This window comes from Dasypus novemcinctus, chromosome 17 (assembly GCF_030445035.2).
Source record: "Dasypus novemcinctus isolate mDasNov1 chromosome 17, mDasNov1.1.hap2, whole genome shotgun sequence".
Classification (NCBI taxonomy): Eukaryota; Metazoa; Chordata; class Mammalia; order Cingulata; family Dasypodidae; genus Dasypus; species Dasypus novemcinctus.
In genome coordinates this window covers 82,375,541-82,390,970 of record NC_080689.1, presented here as the reverse complement: position 1 = coordinate 82,390,970, position 15,430 = coordinate 82,375,541, and the positions used below count along the sequence as shown (strand labels likewise).

General features: G+C 40.3%; 1 non-coding gene and 1 gene segment (V, D, J or C); both read right to left on the bottom strand.

The window, feature by feature from the left end:
* Positions 1 to 15,430, bottom strand: part of LOC131273778 (immunoglobulin kappa variable 3-20-like) — a 1,006,205-nt gene that overhangs the window by 574,130 nt on the left and 416,645 nt on the right.
* Positions 226 to 360, bottom strand: LOC131274131 (small nucleolar RNA SNORA9). Its single transcript, XR_009181343.1, has one exon. It is a non-coding gene; the product is annotated as a small nucleolar RNA SNORA9 (small nucleolar RNA).

Genomic DNA, 15,430 nt, shown 5'->3' with positions numbered 1-15,430 from the left:
CTTCCATTAAATTCAGCTCGTGCTGCCCTCACCCTCCCTTAGCTCCTTAGGCATTCAGCTCCTTAGCCTTCATTTCTCTAATCGAACATCCTGTAGACTCAGAGCCTCTGAAAATCTGAATCTTAAATTTCACTTAGCATTAAACAAGCCACACATGGCCAGGTGGCTACAGTATTAGACAGTTCAGACAAGATGCCCAGTATACAAGATTCGGGAGGGGAAAGCAAGTGTCTGAAATGTCTATTACCTTGCTCTGTAGATAGAGCAGAGCAAGGCCTCAAACTATTTCAAACCTGTTCTTGCAGGCACTGTAGGAATGCACAAGGTCACTGCAGGTCCAAGCACGTTGGAGGCTTGCAAGCCCCTCGTCCTTCTGCAATTCATCTGTGACCCGAAAGTCCACTCCTCTTCAGAAAGCAACACTCTGAAGCCAGACCCCCAGGAATGAAGCTAGTAAATCCATGTTTCATGGGATGAATTGTGTCCCCCAAAATGGTTATTGAAATATGAACCTACCCATACTGTGAACGTGGCCTTGTTTAGAAATAGGGTCTTTGCAGATGCACTTAGTTCACATAAGGTCCTGCTGGACTGGGGTGGCCTTAATCCAGTGGCTGGTGTCCTAGTAAGGAGGGGGCGATTGGAAACACCAGCAAGGGAAGGTCAGACAGGGACCGCAGGGACACACCTGCAAGCCAAGGAATGCCAAGGCTGGCTGGAAGCCCCGGGAGCTGTGGGAGAGAGAGGAGGGGCGGTTTCTCCCTCTGAGCCTCCAGAGGAGCCAACCCTGCAACACCCTGATTTCCAGCATCTGCTCCCCAGGACCCTGAGAGAATACATTTCTGTTTGCTTTTTAGTTCAATAAAGCTTTGCTGACAGGCTGCCACGAGCAGAGGTTGTTCCAGGAGCTGGAGGGAAGGGAAGGCAGGGCAGACAAGTCCAGTAACCCTCGGGGCTTCCCTTGACTTCACAGACTGTGCTGATAGTGGGGATTTTCCAAGCAGCTGGAAGACAGGTAGTGGAATTCTGAGCTGATCCAGGCAGTTTCTGTTGATTTCAGCCACCCAGTTTGTGCCCTTTGTTGCAGCATTGCTAAGATGCTAACCCAATGGGGCTGGCAAAGAAGAGCGCTCAGCTCCCCAAGGGCAAAACATTGCTGAATTTTGTCTGAGAGTTTTTTTGTGTAAAAAGCAGAACTCGAAATCAATAAACTTCTATACTTGGCCTAGACGATTTCCAAGCGAAGAGCTCAACCACGTCTCAGGTTCATCTTGCTATATATGCAAACCACGAAAGGAAAAGTAAAATGGTAAACTGAAAAAAAAATCTGTTAAGTTAAAAGGAACTAAGAATTATGATTTGGGTAATAGTTCATCTGTCTAGATTGCAAAAGATGCTAAAAGTAAGATATCAACTATAAAAAATGAAAGAACTGGAGGTAAGGTCAAGGGAGACTTGACAACTTTGGTGATTGGAAAGACATTAGGCATGCGCATATGGATCATTTCAGCCAAGGAGCAGAAATAAGGAACAGAGATGGGAATATCCTGGAAAGATCTGTGGAGGACCCTCTTGTCTAATGATATGAGAAATAATCAGAAGACATGTGCAAATTTAATACCTGATACTCCTTCATATCAGGTATTAAATTTTCAATAATATTTCACTTATTTTTTCTAATATAAAATAAAAAGATGTATAATTCACTGTAGTTACATTATTAAACCTGACGCACATATATCATCCATCATACAAGCAATAGTTGTGTAATGGTCATTTTTTATTGACTTTAAGAATATCTAAAGTACCCAAATAGATTTCAACCCATCTTTTTAACCAAATCTTAAATGGAATTGATCCTAGCTTGTCTTATCTTATACACTTCCTGGAAGCTTCCATGTAGCTGTGTCAGGAGCACACATATTCCAAATTAGGATTTTTATACTGCTTTGTAGCAAAGTCTAAGTCAAGCAAACAGATGCCACTTAAAAGTTTCTGTTGAATGACAGACAACATGAATTCAACAATTATTTCAGTCTATGAAATTGTTTTCAGGTTATTCACATTTTTAAAAATTTATTGAATTGTGTCACTCATACATAAACATACATAAACAATACATGTATAATAATAATTGTGAACTTACAAAACCAACATATATAACATCATAAAGGACTCTCGTACCTCATCCTACCACCAATACCTTGGACTGTTGTTAAACATTTTTAACTAGCTATTAAAGAGCATTGTCAATATATTACTACTTACCAAAGAATTTTCCCCCAACCCATCCTATTGTTATTATTATATTTATAACATTTATATATGAAGATACAAAAACAATAAATCCACTATAGTAAAAGTTGTGAACTTACAAAGCAAACATGAGTAACATCATACAGAAGTCCCATACATTGACCCTCCACCAATACTTTGCATTGTGGTAATACGTTTCTTACACATTAAGAAAGAATATTGTCAGCAGAATATCCATGTCTACATATAATAACATGACTTTAAAATGCTGTTTGACCTAATGTAAGGGGGAAAAGGAAAGGAGAAATGAGTTTATGTGGCTACGAGTCTCTAAAAAAGAGTCTGGAGGCTGTCAGAAGGATTGCCCTTATGCACAACTGAGCAGAGTCTAAGAGACAGATAAAGTAGATACAATCCCCAGGTATTGGTTCCTTGGAGGGCTAAAGAGACCCACGGGTTCTATGGTCATGGCAGAAGGGGTTCACTGCCATGTCAGATGGCCCTTCTTTGGAGTTGGTGTTTCTGCGTGATGAAACTGGACTCAGATGGGATCTCTTTTCATAAGAATTTCATGCTACTTTACTGGAATAGTAGTTGGTGTTGGGGTTTAAGATATAATTAGGGGATTTGAATCTCTGGACTGACAATATGATAGCCAGGGCCTTAGCCTCAACAGACTCCAGCTCCTACAATCGGATTTATTGGACTCCCCTCACTCAGCTAAGATGGAGTTGAAGAAGGACAACCACCACACCATGGAGCCTAGAGAGCCTACAACTGAAAGCAGGAGGATTGCATCCAGTATCCATGTGGAATCTGAGCCTCCTCTTGACATAAAGGTGCAATGGACACAACCAATTCAAGGTCCACAGAGAAAAGGTGGCATTGGAGTGGGAAAAGTGGACATGGTGGCTGATGGGTATGGGGAATGGCAGGAAGAGATGAGATGTGGAGGTGCCTTTGGGACTTGGAGTTGCCCTGGACGGTGTTTCAGGGGCAATCACCAGACATTGTAAATCCACCCAGGGCCCACTGGATGGAATGGGGGAGAGTATGGGCCATGATGTGGACTATTGACCATGAGGTGCAGAGATGTCCAGAGATGTACTTACCAAATGCAATGGATGTGTCATGATGATGGGAGTGAATGTTGCTTGGGGGGGGGGGGGGGGAGTGGTGAATGGAATCTCATATATATTTTTTTAATGTAATATTTTTACAAAATCAATAAAAAAAGAAAGAATATTGTCAAAATCTTACTGCTAATTATAGTCATTATCTTGCATTTGTTGCATTTTCCCCCAAACCACCCTGTTATTATTTTTTAATATATTTTTATGACAGAAGTTGTAATCTTATAACACAATCATGCACATGTGGAGAATTCCCAAACAACATCCCTCTAGCAACACACCACACAGTGGCAGGATATTTCTTACAGGTAAGATAATGTCCTCTGATTATTACCACCTCCATAGTGTACATTTGGCACACATTTTGCATACTGCCCCATTATCAACAAAGTACATCTTTGGTATAGATGCAAGAATATTATTTTATTACTGTGAACCACAATCCATAGTTCACTCCAGCTGTATTTTTCACATACTACCCGACATTACCATCACCCTGCATTAGAGATGTACATTTGCCCTAGCTAACAAAGGACACTCTTGCATTTGTATAGTCAACCACAATTCTCATCCACCTCTTGGTTTACTGTGCTATTCAGTTCCTAGAATATTCTCTAGCATTCTGTTGATTGGCTCTTACATCCCTAGACATCCACTTTCAGCCACAACCCCATCTATATTCTGTTAATCACTATGTATTATCATCCACTGTACACATTTCAGCACTTAAACAGTAAAGCTAATTACTACATACTTTCAACATCAGTAGTCTGTCCCTGGCCTGCTATTATCTCCTTTGAGAAACCACCATCTAACACCAGGTCTTGAAGATATTTTCTTATATTTTCTTCTAGAAAGTTAATGGTTATTCATTTTATTTTTAGTGTTTTTTTAAATCAATTTTGAGTGAATTTTTGGATAAAGTGTAAGATAGGGGCCCTCATTTCTCCTTTTGGCTATATTGTACTTACAGCACCATTTCTTGATTGGACTGTTCTGACCAAGTTGTGTAGGTTTGATATGCTAGTCAAAAATCATTTGACCATACATGTGAAGGTCTGTTTCTGAAACATCAGTTTGGATCCATTTGTCTGTGTGTCTGTTTTTATGCCAGTACCAAGCTATTTTACCACTATAACTAGATATCATGCTTTAAAATCTGGACATGAGAGTTTGCTTTCCTTTTTAAAAGTTTCTGGCTATTCAGAACCCCTTACCCTTCCAAATAAATTTGATAATTTTGTATTTTTTTTTAAATGCTGGTGGAAATTTTACAGGATTGCATTGAATCTATATATAAATTAGAGTGGAATTGACATCTAATGATATTTAGTCTTTCAATGCATGAACATGGAATGTTTTTCCAGTTATTTAGGCCTTTTTAAAATTTCTTTTAACATTGAGTTGCAGTTTTCTGAATACTAGTGCTTTACATCATTGCTTAAGTTTATTCCTGCCTATATGAGTGTTATCTGCCATATTTTATTTTTGCCACTCTTTTGACATTTGGTACCTTTATTGATATAATCTTCATTTCCAAACTCTCATTCAAGCTTCTGTCTCCTGTCTTTTCATGCTCTAGGACACCCTTTAGTATTTCCTGAAAATCTGGTCTCTTTAGAAATTGTCCCAGTATCTGTTTATCACTGATATTCTAAACTCACCCTTATTTTTGAAATATAATCTTGCTAAATACAAGATCCTTGAATGTAAGTTTTTGTCTTGTAGTATCATAAGTATATCATACCACTGTCTTCTTGCCGCCATGGTTTCTCGTGAGAATTCAGCACTCTATCTTATTGGGTATCCTTATTTTTTATGCATTGCTTTTATCTTTTTCTCAGAATACTCTCTGAGTCTTTGGCATTGGACATTGTGGTCAGTGTGTGTCTTGAAGTTGGTCTAATTGAAGTATTTAGAATGGGAGTACATTGGGCTTCTTAGACATGGATGTCTATGTCCTTCAGTAGGGTTGGGAAATTTTCTACCATTATGTCTTCAAATATTCCCATCTGCCCCTTTTCCCTTCTCTTCTCCTTCTGGGACATCCATGACATGTATGTTTGCACGACTTTTCATATCATTAGTTCACTGAGCCCTTGTTCAACTTTTTCCATTCTTTTCTTCATCTGTTCTTTTGTATGTTCACTTCCAGAGGCCATTTTTTTAAGCTCACCAATCCTTTCTTCTGCTTCCTCAATTCTGCAATTTATGATTCCAATATTTTTCAATTTGACTTATGGTAACGTTCATTCCCATAGGATCTGCTTTTTTTTGCATAGGCTTTCAAATTTTAATTTATGATCATCCGTCTTCTTAATATCCATAATCTCTTTAGCCATCTCATTGAATTTATTAAGGAGATTTGTTTGAACATCTATGACTAGTTGTCTCAACTCCTTTATAACATCTGAAGGCTTACCTTGTTCCTTTAACTGGGCCATATCTTTCTGTTTATTGGTGGGGATTATAAGTTTTTGTTGGTGTCTTGGCATCTGGCTTACTTCAGTACTTATTCTAGGTGTAGTTTTTCACTTTAGGGCTTCCTGCCCTTTCTCCCTTGCTGGTTGTGTAGTAGGAGCCAAGAATGTAGTTGGTGTTATAAGATATGGAGACTGAAACTGCCCGCATCGCTCCAGATACCAATGCAGCTTTCCCCAACTTTCTCCTTTGCCAGGGGTAAGGACAAAGTCACAGCTTTGTGGAATAATGCAAGTTGTGCAAGCCTAGACTGTAGTTGCCCAGGGAGACTAATGAAGCTTCAATCCCCTTTCTCCCTTGCTTTGGGTAGGGGTGGAGCTGCAGGTGTGGGCAACAATCTATGCAGTTCAGGTCCAAAGATGACCACAGTTGCCCCGGTAGACTTCTGATTATTCAGTGTTTGCCAGCCAGATGTACCTGCGGTTACGTGGATAGGTTTGTGCAGGGCCCACCAGCCTCCTCCCTGCCAGAGGTGTGGCTGAACCCTGGGCTAAGGCTGCAGGGTGATCAGGGTGAAATAACCTGTTTCCTACAGTCAATTTGATTTTTGTTCAGCCCGGTTTCCCCTCATGCTGGGGATGGGGTCAAAGTGGAGGGTAACAGTCTCTTTCAGACTTCGACAGTTTCAAACTTTAGATGTTCTTAGGATTATACTTTAGCCAGCCAAATTTCCTAACCAGTAGCTGAAAGCAGTGGCCAAACATCTCCTCCTCCCCGGTTTTTCGGAATGGAGCTTCCAATTCCAGCCACAGAATTGCTCCTGGGTGATTTGCATTGCCAACTTAGCATGACCAAATGCCTCTGAGGCTTGGCCAGTAATTTCCTAGAGAGGCTGCCATAGGTCCACCAACTTCCTCCCTGCTGGATGTGACACTGGGCCCTAGGCTAGACCTGCAATATGGCCTGGATGGAAAGAATCCGGTCCCCACCAGCACTGTGATTTTCAGTCCTCCCTGTTTCCCCTTATGCCAGGCGCAGAGTTAAGATGCCAGCTACCAGCTTCTTTCTCACTTGGACAATTTCAAACTTTAGCTGTTCTTAGGGTTATTCTTTTACTCGCCAAATTAACTCATCAGTAACTGAAGTTAGTGCCCAACCGTCTCTTTGTCCCTCATATTTTGGAAGTGGAGCTTTCAATTCCAGCCGTGGAACAGCTCCTGAGGTGGCTTGTGCCTCTATTGGAGGATGGGCACCAGCCTTGTGGCTTGGAGTGCTCTACTTACGAGTTTTGTCTGCAGATGGGCAGTCTCCTCCTTTCATTCCTTCATGGATGTTGCAGGATGCACTTCTGGCCTCCTGGAGCCCCCAGGGAGGTTCTTTAGCTATCTCAAGAGCTCTGTGTGTTTACTAACTGCCCTGTAGTAGGAGATGATTCTAGACACTACTTACTCTGCCCCATCTTACTAGTTGTTCTCTCAGGTTATGCACCTTTTTAAAGAATGTATGTAGAAATATATTTGAGGATATTATGAGGAATTGAAAATATTGCAAAGTTCCCATTTATTTGATCCTAATGCACTTGTTTCTTGTACATCACCATAACCCTCAAATAGAATCCAGTTGTAACAAAACTTTTCTAGTTTAGGAGAAAGACCTGTTAGAGGTCCTCAGGATTTATAAAATTTCAGACTCCTTATCCATAATCCCTCCACACATTATTGATTTGTGTTCTCCTAAACCAGAATATTTTTGATAATGTTTTATTATCAAAAATACTGCCTGCTGAGGTGAAAGAGTCAATAAGAGGACAAAATTAAAGAAGGCTGTGGAATTACAAAATTCTACATACTGATAAAACTATGAACTTCAAAAACCCTTTGAAGAAAAATAAAGTATGATACCTTACTTTGCTAGGCACCTATCACAGGTACTACAGAATGGGCTGGCTTGAACACTCGGAATTTATAGGCTCACAGTTTTGAGGTTAGGAAAAAATCCACCACTGAGAAAGCAGCAAGGCATTGCTTTCTCCCTAAATCTACAACATTCCAGGGCTGGCTACCAGAGATCCTTGAGGTTCCTTGGCTACTACCCCTGCCTTGCATTCATAGCAATATCCTCTCCTTTCTCTTTTGGTTTCTGTTGACTTCTATCTTATGGATCCTCCCTATAGCTTCTATATCTTTGAATGAATTTCTCATGGTTATAACAGAATCCAATGATCTGGATTAAGGCCCCCTTCCAATCATGTCAGCCACACCTTAACTCAAATAACATATTCGATGTCCTACCTACAATGTGCCCACACAGACAGGAATACTGACAATGATTAAGAATAAGGTTCAACGCGGACCAGCAGAATATCCCTGTCTACATATAATAACAGGAGTTAAAAATGCTGTTTGACCTAAAGTAAGGGGGAAATGGAAAAGACAAATGAGTTCATATGACTATGAGTTTCTAAAAAAGAGTCTGGAGGTTGTCAGAAGGATTGCCCTTATGCACACCTGAGCAGAGTCTCAGAGACAGATAAAGTAGATACAACCCCAGATATTGGTCCTTTTGAGGGCTAAAGAGACCCACAGGTTCTATGGTCATGGCAGAGTGGGTTCACTGCCATGCCAGTTGACCTTTCTTTGGAGCTGGTGTTTCTGCATGATGGAGCTGGACTCAGATGGGATCTCTTTTCACAAGCCTTTCATGCTACTTTACTGGAATTGTAGTTGGTGCTGGGGCTTAAGATATATCTAGGGGATTTGAATCTCTGGACTGACAATATGATAGCCAGGCCCTGAGCCTCAACAGACTTCAGCTCCTATACTCTGATTTATTGGGCTTACTCCACTGAGCTAACATGGAGTTGAAGAATGTCAAACACCACACCATGGAGCCTAGAGTGCCTACAACTGAAAGCAGGAGGATTGCATCCAATATCCATGTGGAATCTAAACCCCCTCTTGACATAGATGTGGAATGGACACAACCACAGGAAGAAGGAATACAGTAAGGATCAGAGTGGACTTAATGATATTCTATTCATGAACTATTGTGGGTAATAATGGAGAAAATGTGGCATTGGTGTGAAAAAAGTTATGGTGACTGCTGGGTGTGGGGAATGGGAGGAAGAGATGAGATGTGGAGGCATTCTCGGGACTTGGAGTTGTACTGGGTGGTGCCACAGGGACAATTGCCGGATGTTATATGTCCTCCCATGGCCCACTGGATGGAACATGGGTAAGTGTAGGCTATGGTGTGGACTATGGGACATGGGGTGCAGCGATGCCTGGAGATGTACTCACCAGATGCAATGGATGTGACATGATGATGGGGGAGAATGTTACTGCGGGGGGAGTGGTGGGGTGGGGGTGGTGGGGTCAAATGGGGACCTCATATTTTTTTAATGTAATATCTTTTTAAAAAATGAATAAATTGAGTAGAATTTGAAAAAAAAAAAGAATACACATGCAATTCAATCTACAGCAGATAAGACAGAGGTCAACTCTGCAGGGATAGTTATAACTTAACAAGGCTCAGAGGCAAGAGACCTGGGTACTGAAGCCAAAACCAGAGGTCCAGGGGGCAGAGACATGTTACCAAGGGCAATCCATAGGCCACAGAGATGACCCCAGGCAATGAACCTAACAAAATTTCAGGATTTCAAAATTACTTGGGAGCTGTGCTTCCTTTCTTCCTTTCATCCTCTCCCTTTTGGAATCAGGATGTCTACAACATTTATACTATGCATGCCTCACCAGGGTATTTTGGAATCAGTGAAATTCTTTTCTTGTTACTGCTCTACAGAGAGAAATTAATTTATCCCAGATTGGATCCTACTGAGAATGTAATACATACCTAATTTACCTAATTTGGATGATTTATATGGTGACTTGTGACTGTTCAGGTGATGTTATTTAGATGTTTTGGGAATTGAGTTGAGGCTATAATTTTTTTGGATATTTGTGCATGTTGGGATGAGGACAAGGTATTTTGCATATGGGATAAATGGGCATTATTGAGGTTGAAGGAAACACAGTATACACTGAATACCCACCTGAAAATACCTTGTCTTAAATCCTGGTGCCCATGCATGCTATTTCATATGAAACATTTGTTATACTTTGTTTAATTTGAGATGGAGAGATTATCATGACATTTCAGGTTAGGCAAAAATACAATCACATGTATTCCTATAAAAGGAATACAGTATAATTTGGCAAACAAACATAAAAATGCAAGAGAGAAAAGAACATAGAGTAATTTGAAGATGCTGGACTTGAAAGCTGAAGTAATGAAGTCTCAAAACAAAAACTTCTGGCAGCCTCCATGGGCTGGTAGAGTCAAGCAATACATGCTCCTGAAGAGCTTCCAGAAGTGTGGCCTTACAGAAACCTAGATTGCAGCCTTGACATACTGATTTCAATTCTCTGACTTCCAAAAGTATGCGTGATTTGACTTCTGCTATTGTGAGTTATCAAGATTTTTTTTTCTCAATTTGTTAAAGCAGTCACAAAAAACTAATTTAATCATTAATAATTGAAGATTAGGCAGCGGACTTGGCCCAGTGGTTAGGGCGTCTGTCTACCACATGGGAGGTCCACAGTTCAAACCCTGGGCCTCCTTGACCTGTGTGGAGCTGGGCCATGTGCAGTGCTGATGCGTGCAAGGAGTGCCGAGCCACACAGGGATGTCCCCTGCATAAGGGAGCCCCACGCGCAAGGAGTGTGCCCCATAAGGAGAACTGCTCCGTGCAAGAAAAGCACAGCCTGCCCAGGAGTAGCACCACACACATGGAGAGCTGATGCAGCAAGATGCTGCAACAAAAAGAGACAGATTCCCGGTGCTGCTGATAAGAATACAAGCAGACACAGTAGAATACACAGTGAATAGATGCAGAGAGCAGACAACGGTCCAGGAGAGGGCATGAGAGGAGAGAAATAAATAAAATAAATAAATGAATAAATAAATTTTATCTAAATTGTTCAGGTTACAGCAGTTTTAAGAACCACAAATTCCTTCAGGGCCAAAGGATTGTAAGAAAGGAAGTTGACGATTGGTGAAAGTGTTCAGGGGGAAACGTCGCACATATTTCTAGAAGGGTAAAGCTGAAGAATTAGAGAGTAGCCATGAAAGAATGAGAATAGCTGAAAGAGATGCAGAAAAGGAAAAGGACTTTATAAAAAGAGGCAGATTTTCAGTTATACTATAACTATTTGTATATAGACTGGTCTAGATAGCCAGGCTGAAATGCGTTGGCTTCCACAAAAGATATTTATTAACTTACAAGCTTACAATTTTGAGACTGAGAAAAATGTCTAAATCAAGACATCATCAGGCAATGCTTTTTTCCCAAAGACCGGCTGCCAGTGATGCTCGAATCCTTTGTCACATGGTAAGACATATGGTGGTATCTCCTTCTTTCTTCCATAACTTTCAGGATTCATTGCTTCAGATTCTTGCTGCCGTGGCTTTCTCCTTCTTCACTTAAATCTCATTCTCTTATTAAAGACACAAGTAAAGGGACTGAGACTCACAGTGATCCAGGTATGAACTGAAGTAACTGCCTCAAATGGTTCAATCTACAACAGATTACATCCACAGAATGGATTCACATTAAGATCCTACTTTACTGAGGTCCATACTGCTTCACACCATCAAATATATCTATATTCTATTTGAATTTTTTTTCTTTTTTAACAGATAGAACATACAGCATAAGGTAATATTCTAAAGAATAAAATTATGTGTGTCCTTCCAAATATAAGGGAATAAGATGAAGTAAACACAGATCTTATAACAATATAGAAAAATATTTAATTTTTGGCAAGTTTTATGGTTCAACCATTTTATAAAAGAACTATAGAAATAGCATGACAATCACAAGAATATGAAGCTCAGTGGAAAATTTTATATCCAAACTGAAATCAACATATGTCATTGGCTGAACATCTCCCTTATAACCTAAGCATTCTTCAATGAGTATAGTATAATAAGGCACCCACAATTACTATTTGATGGCAATTAGAAATGAAAATAGTTATCTAAATTAAAAAACAAGGTAGAGTAGCACATGTAATCATCTTTTGTGACACTGAAATGAAAGGCTTGGATGACAATGGGTCCAGGGAAGGAAAGAGTAAGGGAGGAAAATGACCTTCCACAGGGGAAGTTTGAATATGATGGATCAAGGATTTAATCTTGGAAAGGACCAGTTTTAGAGGATGATGGGGGAGAAGAAAGAAAATGATGAACTTTTAAACATTAAGGAGATACAAGGAATAGAGATTCAATCCATCAGATTATAAAGTTTAAAATACCCTAGCTTAGAGGGTCAGTTCACCCTGTCATTTGATCTGACCAAGTGAAAAAAGATTTCTATGGTAGTCCCCTAAAGGACATGGTTTCTCAGACAGATGGAGGAAGCAAACACATTCAAGTCTATTTGAAGAGGAAGCAGCTGGTGCCGCAAGACTCACTGCCCTACAGCCCTGGGGAGGAGGTTTGTGTTTGAGGCTGAAGCACTGTGGGAGGTCTGCTGTAATCCTGCTGACAGTAATAATCTCCCAGATCCTCAGGCTGGAATCTGCTGATGGTGAGAGTGTAATCTGTCCCAGACCCACTGCCACTGAATCGATCAGGGACCCCAGATGGCCAGTTGGATGCAGCATAGATGAGCAGTTTAGGAGCCTGTCCTGGTTTCTGGTGGTACCAGGATAACTCGTTGCTAACACTCTGACTGGCCTTGCACTTGAGGGTGACAGTCTCTCCTGCTGATGCAGCCACAGAGCCTGGAGACTGTGTCATCACGATGTCCCCACTGGCACCTGCAACCAAAAAGAACATAGATGTACTTACCAAATCCAATGGATGTGTCATGATGATGGGAACGAGTGTTGTTGGGGGGGGGGAGAGGGGGGGTGGGGGGGTGAGGTTGAATGGGACCTCACATATATATTTTTAATGTAATATTATTACAAAGTCAATAAAAAATAAAAAAATTAAAAAAAAAAAGAACATAGATCATACATTAAATCACAAATGTGTAAAATATGTATCTAAATGTAAGTTTTCTTATTTATCATATATATTCAGATCTGCTTTAGATGAAATGGTTTGCTCACTCTGCATGTTAAAACTATTATCCAAATATAAAGATAATATCCTTCTAAATCTCTCACCTGAGGCCCAAAACAACAGCAGGACGAGCAGTTGGGAATGTGACATCATCTTGCTCACCCGTCTGATGCACTAAGTCCCCATCTCCAGGGAAACTGCATTAATAGAGCTCTGAGCAGACAACCAAGTCCCCGAGGAGCATATGCAAATCTATAGAGAGTATAAAGTCAAATGTACCTGTGCAGTGAGTTGTGAAGATAAATAATTGAAAGAGATCAAAATATCATGACCACAGGAAGTGTAACTACATTCATGCAAAAGGCGAGAAATCAACTTATCACCACAACTTTGAACAATATTCAGCGCAATTCAGAAAATGAAATATTTTATCTGCAATTGTATTCTTTCAAATCAACTGCACCCATCCTGAAAACAAAAGCAATTTGTAATAAAATACATGCATCTGTAAGTGTAACATCAGAACTTAATTAAATGTTATAAATATTGTGCCCAAACCTAGGTGGAATATACTCATACCATTAGCTAGATTAAGATGTAGTGCACATATGGTGTATCTATTTCAATCTATTCTAAATTTTAACATCCCAAAGGATGTCACTTAATACATCCAAAACAAGTTCTCTGTTTTGTCCTTAATACAATATTACTCCCAGAAAGGAGTCATCCAATATTTACAAGTCACCCTTAGGACGATCATTTAAGTCGTCCACTTTCTAAAATCACTAATGAAGTCATTAGCTGACCTGAAGTGTATCCTCTCCACCTAGCGGTCATACGTAAAATCGCTTAAGCTCACAAGGTCTGATAAAGCATTTCTTCATTTATTCCTACCCAAAAACTAATGATACTTTCAGAATAATGCAAATGACAATATCATGAACACTTCTAGACATAGGACATTAAATTATGAAGAAGTAGAACAATTCGTTTTACTGGGAGGTTACACAGTAAACAAGTAACATTTCTGCAGCCATTACTAACCTGCTTCTTTGAGATTTCCTCCTCTGAGCCAAGCTGTTACTCAGGAAAGGTAGGGCCATGTGAACTTGGTCCATTTCAGGATCAACCCTCTGCATGAACAGTCAGAGGTAAGAGAAAATTTAGGATGCTTTAACAATCGTATGGATAAAAAATTCTTCCAATATCATGAGTATGACTTTTCCTGAAGACTTTTTCCAAAGCTCCTGAGGTTTTCCATGATGTGGAATGTCCTAAGGCATGTATAGTTCTAATTCTAATTAATAAGTTCATTTTCTGTAGTTTATCTCTTCATGAGCACTTTACCTTAGGAGAGGGTCCCCTCCCAGCACTCAGGAATGGTGCTGCAGATACCCACATCATCAGGGAAGGCATTCCTTCTCATCAACAATCCACTCTGTTCTTGGTCCACCACGTATTCATATTTTGAAGACGTTAATATTTAATTTATGTTTCTTCTTTACACCCATGTAATTTTTCCTCCTCATACATGAAGTTGCATTTAATATATATTCTTCAGTTTACATATTTTGCTTTCATTTCTACTACTTAATTGATAGGTTTCTTACATCAGTGCAATATAATTTCCTTCCCATTCTTACACACATTCAAAAATTTAAAGTCATCATGGATGACACCATGATAAAAAATGATGTGTCGTGCAGGGTAACTGACCCAGAGGGTCCACCTAAAATGTGGAGTAAGGAAATACTGTCTTTAAGTAGGGGACAGTTGGCCTAATGCATGAATAAATGAGGGGGCTGTCCTTCAAAGCCCAGGGAAGAGCACATCAGAAAATGAACAGGACTTGGGAAAAGATGGTCCTGGGTATTTAGAAAGACTAAAGAAACAGAGCATGAAAGCAGAACGGGCATGATCCAAGGGGAACATTAATTCGATGAAAGTTTGAAGCTTAGGTTACGTACTATGAGAATCCATGGAAGAAGAGTTAGAATTATTTTTTTTTTATTTTAGCAGGTACTTCTGGGTCATTTTACAAGCAATAACATTCCGAAGATGCAGACACAGTGGAAGCCACTAAATTTCAGTGCAGCTGGGAAACTAGTTTTCCTATCATCTCCTTCCCTGAAGTCATATAATGATTTTAAAAAGTAAATGTTCCAAATGCTCTCCCAATGCCAAATATCCAGTTGAGGCACAATCAAGCTTTGGTAAATGACTTAAAAAGAACACTTTGGGGCAAGATGGTCGCTGAGTGAACTTGCCTTTGCGGTAGGTCCCGGGAAGAGATGGCTGGGCGCGGCTACAGGCTCTCCAAGGCGAGGCTTTTTCAGGATTTTTGCAGGGCAGAAGTGCCTGGACATCGATTGGGTGGAAAGGTAACGGAGAGGATTGGTCTAGTAGATATAATTTGGGTTCTATTGCCTGTAGGTGAGACCCGCGCACGGGCTCCTCCCTATTGGGGGTGGGGGGAACCGCGGTCCAGCCCAGCGGCACCGCTTTTAGATGGCTCTGAGCTGTTAAGGAGTTCGTGAGTTCTGGGCGAG